The 24,780-nt window shown below is 47.7% G+C and overlaps 1 protein-coding gene across 3 annotated transcripts in view; it reads left to right on the top strand.

The window, feature by feature from the left end:
- RB1CC1 (RB1 inducible coiled-coil 1) overlaps window positions 1-24,780 on the top strand; it is a 397,988-nt gene that overhangs the window by 4,832 nt on the left and 368,376 nt on the right. The gene's annotated exons all lie outside the window — the stretch shown is intronic.

The following is a 24,780-nucleotide window of genomic DNA, read 5'->3' as shown; positions in this document are numbered from 1 at the left end:
TATTTTTGTGTTATTTGTACTACAGATGTGTCCTCTTACATTTTTGCTCCGTGCGCTACAAGTTGCTTTACACATAATACGTGAGTGCCGTGTGACACGGTAGCGCTAAGTGTCTTTTATCCAAGAAAATTGCAAAGTAATGTAATAGAACACACAAGCAGATTCTCTTGATTAAAATGATACCCAGCATGCCTACAGATGGAGCCACGACTACATCGCAGGCGGGGGTGAGCGCCGTGCCTAGGCACGCCTGCGCCACGGCCCGCCGCCGAGCGTACACAGGCGCTCCTATTTGTTTTGAATGAGACGTGTGCGCATCTATGATGCATGCGTAACCCGTTCACTTCCGGCGGTCCGCCTCGCCGGGCGCACCCAGACACAGACGGAGCCATGATTGGCGTGGCTCCATATGTATATTCTGTGTGTGACTGCATCTGTATTTGCATACAAAATGCTATGCTACAGTGTTTTCATGGGAAACACTGTAACGTGGCATTTCGGATGTAGAGTCATCCGCAATTCCACACAGAATATAGGCATGTTGCATATCATTTTAATCAGCAGAAGCTGCTTGTGCGTCCTATTACTTAGATGCAAAGTAATGTAGGCATTTTTGTGGATAAAACGTAAAAAAGACTCTTGGCGCTACCGGGTCCCGCCACTGCATGATGCGACTTCAAGGGCTGTTTAGCATAACTGCAGCAAAGATGTAAGAGGACACATCTGTATATGTAAAAAGCATTAACACTATTCAGAGGTCACTACCCCCTGTACTATTTGGATTAGGGAAAAACTCCCAGGACCTCAGAGGGCTGCCTTTGTATGAGATTGCTGTGCAATATTGGTTTTCACTGTATTTTTATCTTAATGTTGCTGCGGAAGGCAGCGTATACCAGCGATGCATTGTGGCATAGCGCTGCCTCCTTCAGTCTACAGGTTACCCTTTGTCTGCTGTGGAAAGCTGGAGTGTGTGTACGCTCACTCCCGCTTCTGCCGCTGGCTGCTATGAGAAAAGCTATGGGTTGCGGGAGCATAACTTCACATTACCCCGTTAAAAGGTCACCGTTTGCTCCACCCGATGCTATTTTGGATAGTAGGAGAATTGCTGTGTGCTACCTCCGCTAGGTCCCCCATGTTTACTGCACACTCACGCTATCAAACGCTATGCCGCAGCATCACGCAAGGATGTAAAAGGTCACATCTGTACAAGGTTACCTTTTTTTTTGCTTTACTTCCACATCAAAATCAGGCCTATAGTGAGACACATACCAGTCAGCCACAGTAGTTAAATAAACCCATTCTTTTCCATTCACTTGTGGTAGCAAAGCTGTTATTATTGCATTCCAGTTAAACACTTTGGGGTCAATCCAATTATTTGCGAAAGGTGCAAGTTGTCGTTACCGCAGTTTTTCAGTGCAGACAACTGCACAATACTCGCACCTCTCACGGCTTAATTTCTTCCCAAATTCGTTCATAATTGAGTTGGGCCAGCTGTAAGATGCGGCTGCTGGCGCTATGACTCGCGGGTGCGAGAAACTTACAAATACTTTGATTGACCCCTTGAGTCTTGCTGGAGAAATGTGCTATATAAATGAAAATGTTACAATTATTATTTTCAGAGAACTGATAGAATGAGTGTTTCTGAGAAAAAGTGTACCTTTTCATAAAGGCTAAAATCAGTAAATGTAAAATGGAGATTTGGCTGGTCCTGCTTGTTAATATTTGTTTCTCATAATGTCCAAGTCAGTGTTGTCCCTTTTGACCTATTTTCACCATTGTGCACCACTTGCATATGGTAATAAGTATGGAACAGCCCATTGTCGAATGGCTTTTAGAGCAAAGATACTGTGCATGTCCCATGGTCCTTATTTTCACCTTATACTGATATGAACGTTATCTCATTCATTAATGAATGAGGTCGTTCATTTTTGCTCCGTGCGCTACAAGTCGCTTTACACATAATACGTGAGTGCCGTGTGACACGGTAGCGCTAAGTGTCTTTCTCTTACGTCCTAGAGGATGCTGGGGACTCCAAAAGGACCATGGGGTATAGACGGGATCCACAGGAGCTTGGGCACACTGAAAAGACTTAAGACTGGGTGTGAACTGGCTCCTCCCTCTATGCCCCTCCTCCAGACCTCAGTTAGACTTTGTGCCCAGGACTGACTGGACACTCACAGGGGAGCTCTCCTGAGTTTCTCTGGAAAATACTTTTTGTTAGGTTTTTTTATTTTCAGGGAGACCTGCTGGCTACAGGCTCCCTGCATCGTCGGAGTGAGGGGGGAGAAGCAGACCTACTTCTTCTTAGTTTAAGGGCTCTGCTTCTCGGCTACTGGACACCATTAGCTCCAGAGGGTTCGATCACTTGGTTCGCCTAGCTGCTTGTTCCCGGAGCCACGCCGTCACCCCCTCACAGAAGCCAGAAGAAAGAAGTCGGGTGAGTATGAGAAGATCAGAAGACTTCAGGACGCTCCATGCTCCCACACACATCGCGGATGGCACTCGCAGGGTGCAGGGCGCTGGCGGGGGGGGGGGGGGGGCGCCCTGGACAGCAGGTCACTGGAGTCCGGGTAGCCGGCAGAAGCACTGTTGGTGCCTCGGCACCGTTCATCGGCCCCCGCCGGCATTTTCAAATCAAGCGCGCTGAAGCCCGCCGGGAAGGAGCGGAGCTTAGCTCACGGCGCCATCTTCCTCTCCTCCACGCGGCGGCAAGGAGACGCTGGGCCGGACCTCCATCGCTCCCCGCAAGTAACGAGGAGATTTCTCAGTGTGGTGCATTAGTTTATTCTAGCAGCGCTGGTATTATATATCCCCTATAGGGATATATAGGCGCTGGGGTGTGAGCTGGCATACTCCCTCTGGATCTCTCTCTGGGCTTCACTATAGTCCTGTCCCCTAGCTGAGGCATTTTGTGTGTGTGTCGCTGTGTCGATCAATTGTGTCGACATGTCGGAGGCTGAATGTGATTCACCGGAGGAGGTTGTAGGGGGTGAAGTTGTGGGTCTGGATTTGGGTCTGTCGGCGCAGCCGACACCAGATTTACTCACGTTATTAACTACAATCAATACGAATGTAGCTTCGTTATCTAAGAGGTTAGATAAGTCTGAGTCACAGACGCAGGTGTGGAAAAAGTCCATAGAGGAGGCTTTATCTCAGGTACAGACCCCATCGGGCTCGCAGAAGCGGCCGTTTACTCAGGTGGCAGATACTGATACCGACTCGTACTCTGACTCTGAGGTCGATTTTTCTGAGGCGGCTTTGCATCCGCGTTTAGTAAAGAGTATTCAGTACATGATTGTGGCTATAAAGGATGTTTTACACATTTCCGAGGAACCTGCGGTGCAGGAAACAAGGATTTGTTTGTTCAACGGGAAAAAACCTGAAGTTTAGTTTCCCCCCTCTCATGAAATGAATACTCTTTGTGAAAAGGCTTGGGAGTCGCCGGATAAGAGGTGGCAGAATCCCAAGAGGATTTACATGGCGTATCCTTTCCCCTCTGATGACAGGGAAAAATGGGAGTCGTCTCCAAATGTTGACAAAGCTCTATCTCGTTTGTCTAAGAAGGTGGCGCTTCCGTCTCCGGACACGGCAGCTCTCAAGGATCCGGCGGATCGCAAGCTGGAGACGTCTCTGAAGTCCATTTTCGCTAATACAGGCACATTGCTCAGACCTGCAGTGACGTCGGTGTGGGTGAGTAGTGCTATTGCTAAATGGGCCGAGAATTTGGCCATTGACATGGATACCCTTGAAAAAGATAATGTTCTTCTGACTCTTGGTTATATCAAGAACGCTGCAGATTACCTGAAGGATGCGGCGAGGGATGTTTGTCTTTTGGGATCAAGAGCCAATGCCATGTCAATATCGGCTAGGAGGGCGTTGTGGATCCATCAATGGAATGCTGATGCCGACTCCAAGAGAGCTATGGAAGCTTTACCCTTCAAAGGTAATGTCTTGTTTGGGGACGGCTTGGCGGACCTGGTCTCTACCGCGACGGCGGGTAAGTCCTCTTTTCTTCCCTATGTTCCCACACAGCACAAAAAGGCATCACATCAGCAGATGCAGTCCTTTCGTCCTAATAAATACAGGCGTGGAAAGGGTTCGTCCTTCCTCGCTTCAAAGGGTAAAGGAAGGGGTAGGAAGTCGCCTGCCATGTCAGGCGCCCAGGACCAAAAGTCCTCCCCTGCCTCTACCAAGTCCACCGCATGACGTTGGGGCTTCCCTGGGGGAGTCCGGACCGGTGGGGGGGCGTCTCCGAGTCTTCAGTCAGGTCTGGATTCGTTCTGGCCTCGATCCTTGGGTCCTAGAGATTGTATCTCAGGGATACAAGCTGGAGTTTCGGGAGGTGCCCCCTCACCGGTTTTTCGTTTCGCCCTTGATGACTGTGAGTGTCCAGTCAGTCCTGGGCACAAAGTCTAACTGAGGTCTGGAGGAGGGGCATAGAGGGAAGAGCCAGTTCACACCCAGTCTTAAGTCTTTTCAGTGTGCCCAAGCTCCTGCGGATCCCGTCTATACCCCCATGGTCCTTTTGGAGTCCCCAGCATCCTCTACGGACTAGGAGAAAAGGATTTACCGGTAAGTACCAAAATCCTATTTTTATGGATAAGTTCCAAGGTGGCCAAAAAACTGCGTGATTTGGGCAGTTGAGGATTATTAAAGTAAGAAAAGGATAAGCACATGAGGGAAGAGGGCCCTACTCGTGAGAGCTTACATTCTAAGGGGAGGGGTGGACAGACATGGGTGACATAGATGGGGTACATAGAGAGCGTGGAACAGAGGGTTAGGATGAGATTTGGCTGGGTTTGGTAAAGAAGTGGGTCTTAAGAGCCCGTTTGAAGTTTTGTAGAGACGTGGAGAGTCTGAGGGGGAGAGGTAAAGAATTCCAGAGAAAGGGAGCAGCACGTGAAAAATCTTGGAGATAGGAGTTAGGGGCAAATTGCAGGTGATGCTTACGCTTTGCCTTGGAACACCAGTAATGGTACCCTAATTACATACATTTTCCTCCGAATTCTCCACCTAAATCAGGCATGTCCAAACTGCGGCCCTCCAGCTGTTGAGAAACTACACATCCCAGCATGCCCTGACACAGCTTCAGCATTCTTTGCCAGCAAAACTGTGTCAGGGCATGCTGGGATATGTGGTTTCACAACAGCTGGAGGGCTGCCGTTTGGACATGCCTGACCTAAATTGTGCATTTTTGTTCACAAATCTATATGGGTGCATATTAAAAATCCGCAATTAAGGGACTAGCGTAAGGGCAGCATAGGAGTGCACTTAATCACTAGCATAGCCTCTAATTTGAATAGACCCCATTGTGTTATATTAATAATAACGGATGAAACTGATTCCATGGTTTATAACAATATAGATTTATTTTTAATTATTCTGTGTTACCACATAGTACTTTTACTGAAGTAGAAACAAAATGATTAGCTTATGCCTTTTGCTTGCGTAAAGCATTAAATGTTACCTTATGAAGTGTTTCCACCATATAAATGGGATCCGGTCGGGATTCCAGCTGTCAAAAGACTGACGCCGGAATCCTGACATAGCTGAGAATGGTGTTGCAGGAATCCCGAATGGGATCACAATCCTGGCACCTGCATACCGACACCCGGTATCCCAAATGTCCCACTGCTGGGCTGCATGAGAGGTAAGCCGCGGTGGGCGGAGTGGGGTTGTTAGGTTTAGGCTGCTAGGGGAGGGTTAGGTTTGGGCTACAGGTAAATGGGGGGTGCTTAGGGTTAGGCTGTGGGGGGGTAGGTTAAGTTGGAAGGGAAGGTTAGGGGCCGTTGTGGGAAGGTTTTCACGCTGTCAGGATGCTGCTGTCTGTATTCTGATCGCTGGACATGCTAACCCAACCCATACAAATATAACCACCAAGTTTCGATTTAATTTTCAAAGTCCAGTTCTTGTTTAGTCTCAGTTTTAGTGACATTTGTCATTTTAAAACTTTTGCTACAGTTAACAGCTGCTGTTAACCGGTGTTTGGTTCTGGCTGAAAATAATAAATCATAAATTATTTAATGTAACAAGAAATCATTAGTGACTGATATAAATGTTGTTTCATCGGCATGAAGTGGGTGTCTTACAAGGAAAAAACATAAAAAAGCCTCTTCACCATTCCTAGAATTAACAATATCGTAGGAAGTATTTAACTAGCATTAGTACCCAGGTATTTGCACGTCAACCCATATCTCCAATGCTAATTTAGCGTTCCTCTGGAAGTGGGAAATAATGCAGAAAATACTCATTGACCTCATATTTTTCAAGCTGCAATAAATAAAATACGAAACCAAAAATTCTAAAATGTTCTGACATTTAAATGTTGGACAACTGCAGTTTTTAATTTTAGCTTTATTTCTGTAAATCATGACTCAACATTTTCAGAATGAAAAGCTTCCAAACAATCTACATCATGCAAGTTATTACTTCCACAGAATCCTTATTTCGTCATTTCCTTCTATGGGGGAATTTAATTAGCTACCATAACCCTTTTTTGCGATTAAAAACAGTGCTTTTATTGTACAGTAACTCGCGATAATCTGCTATTCAGTTGTCTGTGATAAATTACTTGCGATAATTCTCCTTAGGTTTGCCGCAAATTGTACTTCACCTCTGAGCAGGTGATAGCTTCTGGAAAAATCCTTGTTTTAATGTAAAAGGTTGGGATTTGGGCCCTCATTTAGCTTCAGTTGTAGTTTTAGTATTTTAGCAAAACTGCATCTGCCCAGCATGCAAATACCTGGCAGCGATGCGATCACAAAGACTTTTTGGGGGGTACAGAGAGATTTCCCCATTTTCTCCTACACTTTTCTTGGTTTTGATGGCAAGAATTATCGCAAGAATCCCGTTTTCATAAATTTTCTATTGAATTGGTCAAATCGTGGCAGTGCAAAACCCATGATAAGCCACTTTCCACAGTCATTTTTTGGTGATTCCGCTAAAAGTCATATCTCGGTTAAATTACCGCGTTATCGTGGCTAATAGAGTTCTCCCCTTAATTTCCTTGTCTTGCTAGCCACTCCCCTTATATTCCTGAATGTGCTGTTAGTAGGCCATATTGAATGCATAGTAGTGATTTGGGGTGTTACTTCTAGTTAAAAAATATAGTTAACAAAAGACTTAGGGGTATATTGAATTAAGGTCAAAACTGCCGTCTTGTCGAAAAGACGGCAGTTTCGACTTTTTCAGGTCGGAAGGGGTTCCGACCTATTCAGTCCCGAGCATTTTTATTCGACAAGTCGTGGAATTCGACTTGTCAAATAGTACGTGAATCGGTATAGCTGCCGATTTGCGTACTTCTGCGGGAAACGCGGCCAAATCTGACAGGTTTTGGCCCTGTTTCCGACCATCTCAGTTCGACTTAAAAAAAAGTCGAACTGAGATGAGGTACCTGAGAGGAGGAGAGGGGGGAGAGCCGTGGGGAGAAGGGGAAGAGCCGCGGGCAGACGGGGGGACAGCAGCGCTACAGCTCAGCGCTGCAGGAGGATGTGTCATAGCCGCCGCTCATGGCAGCGTCCACCCAGCTCCAGCAAGTGAGGTCCCGCTTGCTGGAGCTGGGTGGACGCTGCCGTGAGGTCTGGCGGCTGTGCCACATCCTCCTGCAGCGCTGCTTTCCCCCGTCTGCCTGCTGCTCTCCCCCCTCTCCCCCCCCCCCCCCCCTCCCCTCACCTCAATTCGACTTTTTTAAAGTCGAGTTGAGATGGGCTTTGAATAGCCCTTTGCGGATCCATTCCGACAAATGCATGTCGTAATGGATCCGACCCTAATTGAATATACCCCATAATTGCATATACAGTTAATTCTATGCATGTTGAGGGATCAGTTACAAAACTGTGCCTCTCCTTTGCTTTAGGCATTATTTAAATTAGCTGGTTTTGTGGTCAAATGTTTTTATTAAACTTCTCGTGATCGTTCAGCGTTAATGTAATAGACGCTGGTATTTTTGATGTTGCAGGATGTTTGCTTCTACCATCATCTGATTTTGACTCTCATTAAAGTACAGGCAAAGCCAGTATTTGTATATTAATATAGATTAAATGTCGTGTATTACTCAGCTAAATAAAGTCCACCATTCTCCTGTTTATTCCACTGCTGCAGATTGTGATGTTTGAAGAGAACTTGCTTTGCAGTAATCCACTGTGTGTGTTGGTTGATGACAGATAGGGGCAGGGCTAGACATGTCACAGTATCTCAAATAAACGCCGTCTCCGCTTTTTCCCTTTTTTTCAAATCTTATTTAGACATGGTTCTAAATATGTGTGAGGGTCATGAGCTGTTGGTTGAGTCTCCAATTTGCTTGGGACTATGAGGGTCATTCCGACCCGATCACACGCTGCGCTTCGTCGCAGCCGTGCGATCGGGTCGGAACTGCGCATGTGCTGCGGCCGGGCAGCAATGCCACTAGCGAAGAAAGCGGTCGCAGCGGCGACCGCAAGAAGATTGACACGAGGAAGGCGGAACCAGACGGCAACTCACTGTTTTCTGGGCGTGGAGATCCAAACGCAGGTGTGTCGAGGCGTTTGGAGGGCGGATGTCTGACGTCAGTTCTGGGACATGCAACGCTGGATTCATCACACAGGGTAAGTAACTCTTACCCTGGTCTTGTTTTACACAAAACTTTTTTTGCATAGCTGGGCTGCACAAGTGATCGCAGCCTTCCTATGCAAAAAAACATTCCCCCATAGGCGGCGTCTAGTAGATCGCACAGGCTGCAAAAAGTTGCAGCGTGCAATCAACTCAGAATGACCCCCTATAGGTATTTTGGATATCGGATTTTTTCCATATTTTCGGAATATTGCATACCATAATGAGATATCTTGGGGATGGAACCCAAGTCTAAACACAGAATGCATTTATTATTATTATTATTATTATTATTATTTATTTATTTATATGGTGCTACATTTGATCCGCAGCGCCCAATTACAGAGTTACTTATTTCAGTGCTGTTTACTGATGCAGCTATGTTTATATACCCTGTACTTGTCCTATATTGTATTGAACTGTTAGTCACTGTCTTCATGATATGTTTCATATACACCTCATACATAGCCTGAGTGTAATTTTATACACCATTTTTAATAATTGTGTTCATGAAACAAAGGTTGTGTACATTGAACCATCAGAAAACAAAGGTGTCATTATCTCAGTCACACTCATAAAATTTTATATTGTGGACTATTCCATATTGTGGTATTCTGGATATAGGAGACTCAAGGGGGTATCCAATTAGCCCTGGCTAATTGCCCCGCCAGGTCTATCATTATAATATGATATCCAAGACAGTGCGACACTCCTGGATATAGAAAAACAACACTTGACTCAGTGGTAACTGATATCCGCGTTTCAGTCGATTGATATCCATTATCATTGTGTCAAGTGTAGTGTTCCTAAAGCCAGGAGTGCCGCACTGTTTTGGATATGAATACATTATATGATATGATATACATGATATGTATATGAATACAGTTTGTGGAGGCACTAGGCGCAGTTTTTCTGTTTAATGGCGTTCCAGACCATAACACACACACACACACCCCCACCCTCCCATTGGCCTTTTCGCGTTGTTTCAATAAAAGCACAGCTTCACTTTTTTCAAGACTGGAGGAGTGCCGCCTGTTCCTTCATTTGGGGGACACCTGCATTTGTATATGATACCCCTGCAGCTTTATCCCATATCCCGGAGTGCCCTACATACATACACACACACACACACACACACACACACACACACACACACACACACACTTATTACACACCCCTGTTTAATGTCAATACAAAGATTCTGGGCAGGACAGTCGCTTGGTGACCTGCCCAGGATCTATGTAGTGACTTTATTCAGAGAGTGTGTATGTACCTGCCAGGTATATGCCAAGTTATAAGTGAGGCACCTCTGACTTAGGGGTATATTCAGTAAGAGTCGGATCCATTCCGACATGCATTTGTCGGAATGGATACGACAACCCCTGTTCAAAGAGTGTCGGATTTGGCCGCTGCTCCTCTCTCATCCCGGCTCTGCTGCTTCCCGACGCTGCTCCTCCCTCGGGAGCTGCTGCTCACCCGAGGCGCTGATGCTCACCCGGGCACTGCTGCTCACCCGGGCACTGCTGCTCACCCGGGCGCTGCTCCATCCCCGGGCACTGCTGCTCTCTCTGGCACTGCTCCTCTCTCATCCCGGATCATCAGCTGGGCAGGGTGGATGGAGGAGGCAGCGGCAATGTCAATCCGACTTTTTACAAAGTTGGATTGACATTGTCGGAAAAGGGACCAAAACCTGTTGGGTTTGGTCCCCTTTCCGACAGAAGCACGCGGATCGGCGGCTTTTCCACCGATCCGCGTGCATTCCGACAGCTTTCCGACAAGTCGGAAAAAACGGGGCCGCATTGAATAGGTCGGAACCCCTTCCGACCTAAAACTGTCGGAAACTGCTGTCTTTCCGACAAGACAGCAGTTTCCGACAGGTATTGAATACACCCCTAAGTGTAGGGAAAAAAAAGACACACATACATACTTATTATAAGTACACAAACATAGACACACATATGTATACACATGGATGCATACATACATAAAGACACACACACACTACACAAGCTGCCCTTCCCCAGGTGGTCTCTCTATGTTACCGGATCTGATGGACCTGGGAATGACAGGGGATCCATGCCCAGATGGGGGTTCTCCATGTTCAGGGTTAAGGCATTAGCGGAGCGCAGAGCTCGCGCCGCGTCTCCTCTGCTGTCCGGGCCGAGCTCCATAACGACTGTGCCTGACGTGGCCATTCACCCCCAGGTAATCCCGGCTGGGTTATGGCCGCACCCCTCTCTGCTGTATTGCAAAGGCTGTGTCTGAGGGGAGGCGCACCCCCATCCATACTCCACCCCCTCCCCCCTGTCTGTCAAAGGCAGGCCAGTCCAACCTGCAGCCGACAGTGACGTGAATGGGAGTGTGGTCTCACGCTAATAGAGACAAGGCAGCTCAACAGGGATTGGAAGGATTCAGTTGGTTGCAGTGCACAGTGGTCAGCATGGCGCGTTCTGTGGGACCTGATCGTTTTTGCAGACTGAGTCCCTTCGTGCTTATAACGTGTAAATTACGCTCTGTAGTGCATTTTTGCAAACACTGCAATGTTTCTTCACCTCTAATTGGATACCCCCTCTTAATCTGTATTAGAGAGGTAATACTTCCTCCTGTATAGAGCTTATTCCATGCTGTGCTACAGCTGCAAGAGACTCATTCCTCCACAAGCAACTCCTTCCACAGAAGTAATGATAGTTTAATGCTGTATGTAAAGGTTGGAGCTAGGAATTCTAATTGTTACCAACAGGTGACCTGGGATGTTATCCACAGTCTGTCCCATGTGGGGGGGGGGGTGGCAGGCAGTGTCGAGCATTGGTGACCAGGATTTGTTGAGCTCTGCTTTTCCAATAGCATAGATGATATGATGTCTCTTCATAATGATCCATGATTCACAAAAAAAAAGAAAAAAGAAAAGTTTAGTTTGTGATTAAAGGGCCTGATTCAGAGATGGAGGCAATGTTAATTCAGTACGCAGAGGATCACTGCTTTTGTCACTGCGCATGCGTATAAGTCACATTGCGCAGTTGGGATCCTGACAGTCAGAATAATAACAGTGGAATCCCAATGTTAAGTACTGGGGTTAGGGTTACGCACTAGGGGGAAAGTCAGGTTAGGGTTCGGGAGTGTGGGTTAGGGGTACGGTTAAAATACTTAACCCAGATTGGTCGGGATATGCTGTTGGCAATCTGACCGTCTGGATGGGGACTGGCAAGATTTCGGTGCCATGCCCACCAGCTTACCTTCACAAGGCAGACAGTGCAGAAATGCCGAAATATATAAAAAAAAGTCTAGAGATGAATGTATTTACAGATCACCTTCAGTGTTGACTGTTTTCCACGCAGTGGAACTGTAATGAACTAAAAGCTTGGACTAAAACTACATTTAATACAGGGCTTGATACATTTCTCTAATATCTAGAAGCCAAGATGAAAGTATAGGAGTCAGAGTCCCCCCCCCCAAAAAAAAAAAAAAAAAGAAAAGTAACAAACTCCCCACCACCACCACCACCCAGGCAAACCAACCATCATGGCCACACAACTAAGGGGGTACCCCCTGGCATACAAGACCCCCCCCCCCCCCCCCCGCATCCACATGCTTGAGAAGCTAACCCCCGCTCCACAGCCATCCCTCGGGCAAACAATACCTCCTACCAGTGGCCACTCATAATACTCAGCACATGCACTCCTGTTCTAGAATTGGCTGGCGCAATACAGGCACGCCTCCAAAAATCTCAGCTGGGGCTGTTGGGGCTGAAGTGGATCTGCTTCCTCCCTCCAAAATCTGGTAGCCGGGCAGCAAAATCTAGGGGCCATTGCTACCTGGCCCCTGGGATTTGTCGAGCCCTGACTTAATATTTGTTGAATTCTGCTGCTTATACTTCACTATTAGCTATCTCTTAACACTGTGTCTCTGTGTAAGAAGAGACTCGCTTAAATAACCAGCAAATGAATTATCTTTTAACATAATGGCCATCACTGCATAGTGTTAATAGTTTAGTGTATAACCATGGAACAGTAGTAGATTCATTATTTCAGTTTTATATACGACATTTGGTAATTTGTACATGTTGTTATAGTGTATTTACACAGTAAAAAATATAATGTGGCAACAGCTGAGGAGTGTTTGTCCCATCTAGTCTGTCCAATTCTAATTAGCCTTAAAAAAAAGAAAGCAGTGTTAGTTCCAACAGCCTGTTACATGTTTTTAATAATATTTGAAATGCTTTACTGCAATATTCGCTTTGAAGAATCTTCACTTTGTATTAAATCTGTTACATAATGACCTTTCTGTTATAATGAGTGATGGCGACACTGGGGAGTAATTACCAAGCTTCACCATTAATAGAGATTTATTGATGTATTTAGGAATTTATTTTTGCACTCTTTTCTTTTACCGATATCTGTTACTCCAATGTGCATAAACATCCTAGTCAGGCTTTCTATAAGAGTTATAAAGGAATGGTGGAATCTGGAAATTAAATAATAATCAGTCACTCTTACCGTCTTTATTTATTACATATATTTTAAATACTTGCCTGGACTATCTATTTCAAGAGGGAGCATCATGTTTTATTATACATACTTGCTGTGCTCAGTAAAGCATAGCAAAAATAAGATTTTACTTACCGATAAATCTATTTCTCGTAGTCCGTAGTGGATGCTGGGACTCCGTCAGGACCATGGGGATTAGCGGCACAAAAATAAAAGCTTTAGGACTAGGTGGTGTGCACTGGCTCCTCCCCCTATGACCCTCCTCCAAGCCTCAGTTAGGATACTGTGCCCGGACGAGCGTACACAATAAGGAAGGATTTTGAATCCCGGGTAAGACTCATACCAGCCACACCAATCACACCGTACAACCTGTGATCTGAACCCAGTTAACAGTATGACAAACGTAGGAGCCTCTGAACAGACGGCTCACAACAATAACAACCCGATTTTTTTGTAACAATAACTATGTACAAGTATTGCAGACAATCCGCACTTGGGATGGGCGCCCAGCATCCACTACGGACTACGAGAAATAGATTTATCGGTAAGTAAAATCTTATTTTCTCTGACGTCCTAGTGGATGCTGGGACTCCGTCAGGACCATGGGGATTATACCAAAGCTCCCAAACGGGCGGGAGAGTGCGGATGACTCTGCAGCACCGAATGAGAGAACTCCAGGTCCTCTTTAGCCAGGGTATCAAATTTGTAGAATTTTACAAACGTGTTCTCCCCCGACCACGTAGCTGCTCGGCAGAGTTGTAATGCCGAGACCCCTCGGGCAGCCGCCCAAGATGAGCCCACCTTCCTTGTGGAATGGGCCTTGATAGATTTAGGCTGTGGCAGGCCTGCCACAGAATGTGCAAGTTGAATTGTGCTACAAATCCAACGAGCAATCGTCTGCTTAGAAGCAGGAGCACCCAGCTTGTTGGGTGCATACAGTATAAACAGCGAGTCAGATTTTCTGACTCCAGCCGTCCTTGAAATATATATTTTCAATGCCCTGACAACGTCCAGCAACTTGGAATCCTCCAAATCGCTAGTAGCCGCAGGCACCACAATAGGCTGGTTCAGGTGAAACGCTGAAACCACCTTAGGCAGAAACTGAGGACGCGTCCGCAGTTCTGCCCTGTCCGAATGGAAAATCAGATATGGGCTTTTATACGATAAAGCCGCCAATTCTGACACTCTCCTGGCTGAAGCCAGAGCCAGTAGCATGGTTACTTTTCATGTAAGATATTTCAAATCCACCGATTTGAGTGGCTCAAACCAATGGGATTTGAGAAAATCCAAAACTACATTAAGATCCCACGGAGCCACTGGGGGCACAACCGGGGGCTGTATATGTAGTACTCCTTTTACAAAAGTCTGGACTTCAGGGACTGAAGCCAATTCTTTCTGGAAGAAAATCGACAGGGCCGAAATTTGAACCTTAATGGACCCTAATTTGAGGCCCATAGACAATCCTGTTTGCAGGAAATGTAGGAATCGACCCAGTTGAAATTCCTCCGTCGGGGCCTTCCTGGCCTCACACCATGCAACATATTTTCTCCAAATGCGGTGATAATGTTGTGCAGTCACCTCCTTCCTGGCTTTTACCAGGGTAGGGATGACCTCTTCCGGAATGCCTTTTTCCCTTAGAATTCGGCGTTCAACTGCCATGCCGTCAAACGCAGCCGCGGTAAGTCTTGGAATAGACACGGTCCCTGCTGAAGCAGGTCCCGTCTTAGAGGTAGAGGCCACGGATCTTCCGTGAGCATCTCCTGAAGTTCCGGGTACCAAGTTCTTCTTGGCCAATCCGGAGCCACGAGTATCGTTCTTACTCCCCTTTGCCGTATAATTCTCAGTACTTTTGGTATGAGAGGCAGAGGAGGAAACACATACACTGACTGGAACACCCACGGTGTTACCAGAGCGTCCACAGCTATTGCCTGAGGGTCTCTTGACCTGGCGCAATACCTGTCCAGTTTTTTGTTGAGGCGGGACGCCATCATATCCACCTTTGGTTTTTCCCAACGGTTCACAATCATGTGGAAGACTTCTGGATGAAGTCCCCACTCTCCCGGGTGTAGATCGTGTCTGCTGAGGAAGTCCGCTTCCCAGTTGTCCACTCCCGGAATGAACACTGCTGACAGTGCTATCACATGATCTTCCGCCCAGCGAAGAATCCTTGCAGCTTCTGCCATTGCCCTCCTGCTTCTTGTGCCGCCCTGTCTGTTTACGTGGGCGACTGCCGTGATGTTGTCCGACTGGATCAACACCGGCTGACCCTGAAGCAGGGGTTTTGCCAGGCTTAGAGCATTGTAAATCGCTCTTAGCTCCAGTATATTTATGTGAAGAGACATCTCCAGGCTTGACCACACTCCCTGGAAGTTTCTTCCCTGTGTGACCGCTCCCCAGCCTCTCAGACTGGCATCCGTGGTCACCAGGACCCAGTCCTGTATGCCGAATCTGCGGCCCTCTAACAGATGAGCACTCTGCAACCACCACAGAAGAGACACCCTTGTCCGTGGAGACAAAGTTATCCGCTGATGCATCTGCAGATGCGATCCGGACCATTTGTCCAGCAGATCCCACTGAAAAGTTCGTGCGTGGAATCTGCCGAATGGAATCGCTTCGTAAGAAGCCACCATTTTTCCCAGGACTCTTGTGCATTGATGCACAGACACTTTTCCTGGTTTTAGGAGGTTCCTGACAAGTTCGGATAACTCCCTGGCTTTCTCCTCCGGAAGAAACACCTTTTTCTGAACCGTGTCCAGAATCATTCCCAGGAACAGCAGACGTGTCGTCGGGGTCAATTGAGTTTTTGGAAAATTCAGAATCCACCCGTGCTGTTGCAGCACTACTTGGGTTAGTGCTACTACGTCCTCCAGCTGTTCTCTGGACCTTGCCCTTATCAGGAGATCGTCCAAGTAAGGGATAATTAATACGCCTTTTCTTCGCAGAAGAAACATCATTTCGGCCATTACCTTGGTAAAGACCCGAGGTGCCGTGGACAATCCAAACGGCAGCGTCTGAAACTGATAATGACAGTTTTGCACCACGAACCTGAGGTACCCTTGATGTGAAGGGCAAATTGGGACATGCAGGTAAGCATCCTTGATGTCCAGAGACACCATAAAGTCCCCTTCTTCCAGATTCGCTATCACTGCTCTGAGTGACTCCATCTTGAACTTGAATTTTTGTATGTACAGGTTCAAAGATTTCAGATTTAGAATAGGTCTTACCGAGCCGTCCGGCTTCGGTACCACAAATAGTGTGGAATAATACCCCTTTCCCTGTTGTAGGAGGGGTACCTTGACTATCACCTGCTGAGAATACAGCTTGTGAATGGCTTCCAATACCGTCGCCCTGTCTGAGGGAGACGTTGGCAGAGCAGACTTTAGGAACCGGCGAGGGGGAGACTTCTCGAATTCCAACCTGTAACCCTGAGATACTACCTGCAGGATCCAGGGGTCCACCTGTGAGTGAGCCCACTGTGCGCTGAAATTCTTGAGTCGACCCCCCACCGCCCCTGAGTCCGCTTGTAAAGCCCCAACGTCATGCTGAGGGCTTTGCAGAAGCCGGGGAGGGCTTCTGCTCCTGGGAGGGAGCTGCTTGGTGCACTCTCTTACCCTTTCCTTTGCCTCGGGGCAGATATGACTGTCCTTTTGCCCGCTTGTTCTTATAGGAACGAAAGGACTGCGGCTGAAAAGACGGTGTCTTTTTCTGTTGGGAGGGGACCTGAGGTAAAAAAGGTGGATTTCCCGGCTGTTGCCGTGGCCACCAAATCCGATAGACCGACCCCAAATAATTCCTCCCCTTTATACGGCAATACTTCCATATGCCGTTTGGAATCCGCATCACCTGACCACTGTCGCGTCCATAAACTTCTTCTGGCAGATATGGACATCGCACTTACTCTCGATGCCAGAGTGCAAATATCCCTCTGAGCATCTCGCATATAAAGAAAAGCATCCTTTAATTGCTCTATAGTCAATAAAATACTGTCCCTATCCAGGGTATCAATATTTTCAGTCAGGGAATCCGACCAAACCACCCCAGCACTGCACATCCATGCTGAGGCGATGGCTGGTCGCAGTATAACACCAGTATGAGTGTATATACTTTTCAGGGTAGTTTCCAGCCTCCTATCAGCTGGATCCTTGAGGGCGGCCGTTTCAGGAGACGGTAACGCCACTTGTTTTGATAAGCGTGTGAGTGCCTTATCCACCCTAGGGGGTGTTTCCCAGCGCGCCCTAACCTCTGGCGGGAAAGGATATAATGCCAATAACTTCTTTGAAATTAGCAGTTTTCTATCGGGGTTAACCCACGCTTCATCACACACTTCATTCAATTCCTCTGATTCAGGAAAAACTACAGGTAGTTTTTTCAGACCCCACATAATACCCCTTTTTGTGGTACTTGCAGTATCAGAGATATGCAAAGCCTCCTTCATTGCCGTGATCATATAACGTGTGGCCCTACTGGAAAATACGTTTGTTTCTTCACCGTCGACACTAGATTCGGTGTCCGTGTCTGGGTCTGTGTCGACCGACTGAGGTAAAGGGCGTTTTACAGCCCCTGACGGTGTCTGAGACGCCTGGACAGGTACTAACTGGTTTGCCGGCCGTCTCATGTCGTCAACTGATTTTTGTAACGTGCTGACATTATCACGTAATTCCATAAACAAAGCCATCCATTCCGGTATCGACTCCCTAGGGGGTGACATCACCATTACCGGCAATTGCTCCGCCTCCACACCAACATCGTCCTCATACATGTCGACACACACGTACCGACACACAGCAGACACACAGGGAATGCTCTTATCGAAGACAGGACCCCACTAGCCCTTTGTGGAGACAGAGGGAGAGTTTGCCAGCACACACCCAAGCGCTATAAATATATAGGAACAACCCTACAGAAGTGTTGTTTCCTTTATAGCAGCTTAATATATCAATATCGCCAAAAAAGTGCCCCCCCTCTCTGTTTTTTTACCCTGTTTCTGTAGTGCAGTGCAGGGGAGAGTCCTGGGAGCCTTCCTCGCAGCGGAGCTGTGCAGGAAAATGGCGCTTTGTGCTGAGGAGATAGGCCCCGCCCCCTATTTCGGCGGGCTCTTCTCCCGGTGTTTGTGAGACCTGGCAGGGGTTAAATACATCCATATAGCCCCAGGGGCTATATGTGATGTATTTTTAGCCAGAACAAGGTATTATCATTGCTGCCCAGGGCGCCCCCCCCCAGCGCCCTGCACCCTCAGTGACCGCTGGTGTGAAGTGTGCTGACAACAATGGCGCACAGCTGCAGTGCTGTGCGCTACCTCATGAAGACTGAAAAGTCTTCTGCCGCCGGTTTCTGGACCTCTTCACTTTTCGGCATCTGCAAGGGGGTCGGCGGCGCGGCTCCGGGACCGGACTCCATGGCTGGGCCTGTGTTCGATCCCTCTGGAGCTAATGGTGTCCAGTAGCCTAAGAAGCCAATCCATCCTGCACGCAGGTGAGTTCACTTCTTCTCCCCTAAGTCCCTCGTTGCAGTGAGCCTGTTGCCAGCAGGACTCACTGAAAATAAAAAACCTAATAACTTTTTCTAAGCAGCTCTTTAGGAGAGCCACCTAGATTGCACCCTGCTCGGACGGGCACAAAAACCTAACTGGGGCTTGGAGGAGGGTCATAGGGGGAGGAGCCAGTGCACACCACCTAGTCCTAAAGCTTTTATTTTTGTGCCGCTAATCCCCATGGTCCTGACGGAGTCCCAGCATCCACTAGGACGTCAGAGAAAGTAGTTTTTATGTCATTTCAATTTGAAAAATCTGCAAGGAAAAGGACGTTCTAGAGGTAATGATAGATCACAGTAGTTCTAAGTGATTTTGCCTTTATGTTAATCAAAATAATTTGCAATGAAATGAGAAACTCACCCTTTTCCAGTAATGTTTGTACCAGCCTGTCAATCCAATAAGACCAGAGAAAAGGGGCTTTCCATTTATTGTATATTGCAAGAATAAGGATTGTTTACTCTTCAGGTGTTAAATGAAATAAATATATGTACACTGTGTTGACACTGACAGCAAATAGATTAATGAGATTTTATTGACGTCAGTACTTTAATGGTCCACCACGTGCAGTGAATACTGCAGACACCTTTCTTGTCAAACTGTCCACAAGTTCCTGGACAACAGCAGGTGGTATGTTTTGCCATTATGCCTTAAGTACAGTGACCAACTGAAGAAGGTTGAGCAAGCCTAGAACGCACCCGTCGTTCTAGTTCGTCCCAGAGGTTCTCAGTTGGGTTAAGATTTGCAGGTTACCAAATGTTCTGTTTACCTGTCCAGTGTCGCCCTGGAAACATGGCAGGTGGCATTGTTGTCCTGATAAAAACATTCGTAGTCTCCGTAGAAGTGCCACAAAGTAGGAAGCATAGGGTTATCGAGAACATTTCTATACTTCTCAGAGTTAATGTGACCCTCAGAGTTAATGTGACCATGCATTACAACTAGTTTACCCATGCCAAACCAGCTGAAACTGTACTGTAGGTTACTGTACACTCTGATATCAGACGTCAGTTGCCTCCCGTCAATTGCCAAACCCAAACACATCCATCTGATCTGAAAAGTGTAAACTGTGATTTGTCACTCCATAACACTCGCCGCCATTATTCCATTGTCCAATTTTTGTGCTCTTTACACCATCGTAAGCCCTGGTCTGCATTCTTCTTTTTGATTAGAGGTATATGAGCAGCTGCTCGCCCATAATATCCATGTGCATGGTCTTTCCTGCGTAGTGTCGAATCAGGCACATTAGTGGCCATTTAGAACTTGTGTGCAGTGCTATGCATGGGACAACGGTATGCGGTCAAATCCCACCGGACGGAATCCCGGCGGTCGGAATACCGACATCGGGATCCCGACCGGCACCATCCCGACATATTCTCCCTCTGTTGGTGTCCACGACACCCATAGAGGGAGCGTGTGCCGAGCGTAGCGAGGCACCGTGCCCGCAGCGTGGCGATCACAGCGAGCCCGCAAGGGTCTGCGTTGCGCTCGCCTCCCTGTCCGGATTGGGCCGGTCGGGGTCCCGGTGTCGGTATTCCGACCGCCGGGATTCCGTCCGGCCTTAGTACGAACTGATCCCGGGACAACCTTTGGTCTTTCGCAGCCCCCTGGTTAGCACTCTCCGGTCCCTGAGTTGCAGTTTTGGGGGCATGGGCGAGGTGCATTCCTGCAATGACCGTTCTTCCACACATTAATGAAAAAGACACAGTGGATTTAGGAACCTTCCTAACATCCGCAATGCTTCTCATACTCGTACCTCCGATCGTGCAACCTACAATGATTCCCTTTTTCAACTCTGTTCTTCCGACAAGCCACTTCATTATCAAAGATCTAATCACTGCTCCTCCTTTTATTGTATACCTTCACAAACACGTGTCTGCTGCAGGAGCACACCATTTTGCTTGCGTGGGGGTGTCCAGTAACCTTTGTCTACATAGTGTAAGCCCGTTCAGTGGGTTGGTAGGCGTGATAATGTGATCAATGTCATACATAACGTATGCAGGCCTTGTTCTGTGAAGTCGCAGTAGCTATGAATTTATCTACTTTTCAAAAAATTGTATTGTCCTCAATTTTATGCGGGCCCTACATCTGCGGGCCAATCCCTGTTCTGCTGATCCGATCTGCTGATGATCTGCGATCTGTCAGCGAAACTGCAGTATGTTAAAAATACCCAACTTGCTGATTCCGATTTAAAAAATAATCAGAACTGAGAAGTCAATGATTTTTTACATGCTGTATTTTGCAGATTCCCTTTACTTTGAGACACAGTGTCTAGAGAGAATGTTTGGTACACACTATGCGATATATCATTTGTATATCTGATGAACGATCTATCATTAAGTGTGTACACCCGATATATCTGTGAATGGCGTCGTTCACAGAGCTATTGTGTCAAGGATTTCCTACATGTATTTCTCTAACGTCCTAGTGGATGCTGGGGACTCCGAAAGGACCATGGGGAATAGCGGCTCCGCAGGAGACTGGGCACAAAGTAAAAGCTTTAGGACTAGCTGGTGTGCACTGGCTCCTCCCCCTATGACCCTCCTCCAAGCCTCAGTTAAGATTTTGTGCCCGAACGAGAAGGGTGCAATCTAGGTGGCTCTCCTGAGCTGCTTAGAGTAAAAGTTTAAATAGTTTTTTTATTTTCAGTGAGACCTGCTGGCAACAGGCTCACTGCATCGAGGGACTAAGGGGAGAAGAAGCGAACTCACCTGCGTGCAGAGTGGATTGGGCTTCTTAGGCTACTGGACATTAGCTCCAGAGGGACGATCACAGGCCCAGCCATGGATGGGTCCCGGAGCCGCGCCGCCGGCCCCCTTGCAGATGCTGAAGCAAGAAGAGGTCCATAAATCGGCGGCAGAAGACTTTCCTGTCTTCATAAGGTAGCGCACAGCACTGCAGCTGTGCGCCATTGCTCTCAGCACACTTCACACTTCGGTCACTGAGGGTGCAGGGCGCTGGGGGGGGGCGCCCTGGGAAGCAATGAATTTACCTTATTTGGCAAAAAATACATCACATATAGCTCCTGGGCTATATGGATGTATTTAACCCCTGCCAGTTTTCCAGAAAAAAGCGGGAGAAGAGCCCGCCGTGAAGGGGCGGGGCCTATCTCCTCAGCACACAGCGCCATTTTTCCCACACAGCTCCGCTGGTAGGAAGGCTCCCAGATCTCCCCTGCATCCTGCAACTACAGAAACAGGGTAAAAAAGAGAGGGGGGCACTTATTTGGCAAAATAACAGATATAAGCAGCTATAAGGGATAGACACTTATTGTAAGGTTGTCCCTATACATATATAGCGCTCTGGTGTGTGCTGGCAAACTCTCCCTCTGTCTCCCCAAGGGGCTAAGTGGGTCCTGTCCTCTATCAGAGCATTCCCTGTGTGTGTGCTGGGTGTCGGTACGTGTGTGTCGACATGTATGAGGAGGAAAATGATGTGGAGGCGGAGCAATTGCCTATAATGGTGATGTCACCCCCTAGGGAGTCGACACCTGAATGGATGGCCGTAATTAAGGAATTACGTGACAGTGTCGGCACGTTACAGAAAACTGTTGACGACATGAGACAGCCGGCAGCTCAGTTAGTGCCTGTCCAGGCGTCTCAAACACCGTCAGGGGCTATTAAACGCCCGTTACCTCAGTGGGTCGACACGGACCCAGACACAGACACTGACTCCAGTGTCGACGGTGAAGAAACAAACGTATTTTCCAGTAGGGCCACACGTTACATGATCACGGCAATGAAGGAGGTTTTGCACATCTCTGATACTGCAAGTACCACAAAAAGGGGTATTATGTGGGGTGTGAAAAAACTACCCGTAGTTTTTCCTGAATCAGATGAATTGAATGAAGTGTGTGATGAAGCGTGGGTTACCCCCGACAAAAAACTGCTAATTTCTAAAAAATTATTGGCACTATATCCCTTCCCACCAGAGGTTAGGGCTCGTTGGGAAACACCCCCTAGGGTGGATAAGGCGCTCACACGCTTATCAAACAAGTGGCGTTACCGTCTCCAGAAACGGCCGCCCTTAAGGAGGCTGGAAAATATCCTTAAAAGTATATACACTCATACTGGTGTTGTACTGCGACCAGCAATCGCCTCAGCCTGGATGTGCAGTGCTGGGGTGGCTTGGTCGGATTCCCTGACTGAAAATATTGATACCCTGGACAGGGACAATATATTATTGACTATAGAGCATTTAAAGGATGCATTCCTATATATGCGAGATGCACAGAGAGACATTTGCACTCTGGCATCAAGAGTAAGTGCGATGTCCATTTCTGCCAGAAGAGGATTATGGACGCGACAGTGGTCAGGGGATGCGGATTCCAAACGGCATATGGAAGTATTGCCGTATAAAGGGGAGGAGTTATTTGGGGTCGGTCTATCGGACCTGGTGGCCACGGCAACGGCTGGGAAATCCACCTTTTTACCCCAAGTCACCTCGCAGCAGAAAAAGATACCGTCTTTTCAGGCTCAGTCCTTTCGTCCCCATAAGGGCAAGCGGGCAAAAGGCCACTCATATCTGCCCCGGGGCAGAGAAGGGGAAAAAGACTGAAACAGACAGCTTCTTCCCACGAACAGAAGCCCTCCCCCGCTTCTGCCAAGTCCTCAGCATGACGCTGGGGCCTTACAAGCGGACTCAGGCACGGTGGGGGCCCGTCTCAAGAATTTCAGCGCGCAGTGGGCTCACTCGCAAGTGGACCCCTGGATCCTGCAGGTAGTATCTCAGAGGTACAAATTGGAATTCGAGACGTCTCCCCCTCGCCGGTTCCTGAAGTCTGCTTTACCAACGTCTACCCCCGACAGGGAGGCGGTATTGGAAGCCATTCACAAGCTGTATTCCCAGCAAGTGATAATCAAGGTACCCCTCCTACAACAGGGAAAGGGGTATTACTCCACGCTGTTTGTGGTACCGAAGCCGGACGGCTCGGTGAGACCCATTTTAAATCTGAAATCCTTGAACACTTACATAAAAAGGTTCAAGTTCAAGATGGAGTCACTCAGAGCAGTGATAGCGAACCTGGAAGAAGGGGACTACATTGTGTCTCTGGACATCAAGGATGCTTACCTCCATGTCCCAATTTGCCCTTCTCACCAAGGGTACCTCAGGTTTGTGGTACAGAACTGTCACTATCAGTTTCAGACGCTGCCGTTTGGATTGTCCACGGCACCCCGGGTCTTTACCAAGGTAATGGCCGAAATGATGATTCTGCTTCGAAGAAAAGGCGTCTTAATTATCCCTTACTTGGACGATCTCCTGATAAGGGCACGGTCCAGAGAACAGTTAGAGGTCGGAGTAGCACTATCTCAAATAGTACTACGACAGCACGGATGGATTCTAAATATTCCAAAATCGCAGCTGATTCCGACGACACGTCTGCTGTTCCTAGGGATGATTCTGGACACAGTACAGAAAAAGGTGTTTCTCCCGGAAGAGAAAGCCAGGGAGTTATCCGACCTAGTCAGGAAACTCCTAAGACCAGGCCAGGTGTCAGTGCATCAGTGCACAAGGGTCCTGGGAAAGATGGTGGCTTCTTACGAAGCGATTCCATTCGGCAGATTCCACGCAAGAACTTTTCAGTTGGATCTGCTAGACAAATGGTCCGGATCGCATCTTCAAATGCATCAGCGGATAACCCTGTCTCCAAGGACAAGGGTGTCTCTCCTGTGGTGGTTACAGAGTGCTCATCTCCTAGAGGGCCGCAGATTCGGCATTCAGGATTGGGTCCTGGTGACCACGGATGCCAGCCTGAGAGGCTGGGGAGCAGTCACACAGGGAAAAAATTTCCAGGGCTTGTGGTCAAGCATGGAAACGTCACTTCACATAAATATCCTGGAACTAAGGGCCATTTACAATGCCCTAAGTCAGGCAAGGCCTCTGCTTCAGGGTCAGCCAGTATTGATCCAGTCGGACAACATCACGGCAGTCGCCCACGTAAACAGACAGGGCGGCACAAGAAGCAGGAGGGCAATGACGGAAGTGGCAAGGATTCTTCGCTGGGCGGAAAATCATGTGATAGCACTGTCAGCAGTGTTCATTCCGGGAGTGGACAACTGGGAAGCAGACTTCCTCAGCAGACACGATCTTCACCCGGGGGAGTGGGGACTTCACCCAGAAGTCTTCCACATGATTGTAAACCGTTGATAAAAACCAAAGGTGGACATGATGGCGTCTCGCCTCAAC

Source organism: Pseudophryne corroboree, chromosome 5 (genome assembly GCF_028390025.1).
Source record: "Pseudophryne corroboree isolate aPseCor3 chromosome 5, aPseCor3.hap2, whole genome shotgun sequence".
Lineage (NCBI taxonomy): Eukaryota > Metazoa > Chordata > Amphibia > Anura > Myobatrachidae > Pseudophryne > Pseudophryne corroboree.
The sequence above is the reverse complement of the archived record's forward strand: the minus strand, read 5'-3'. Positions and strand labels throughout refer to the sequence as shown.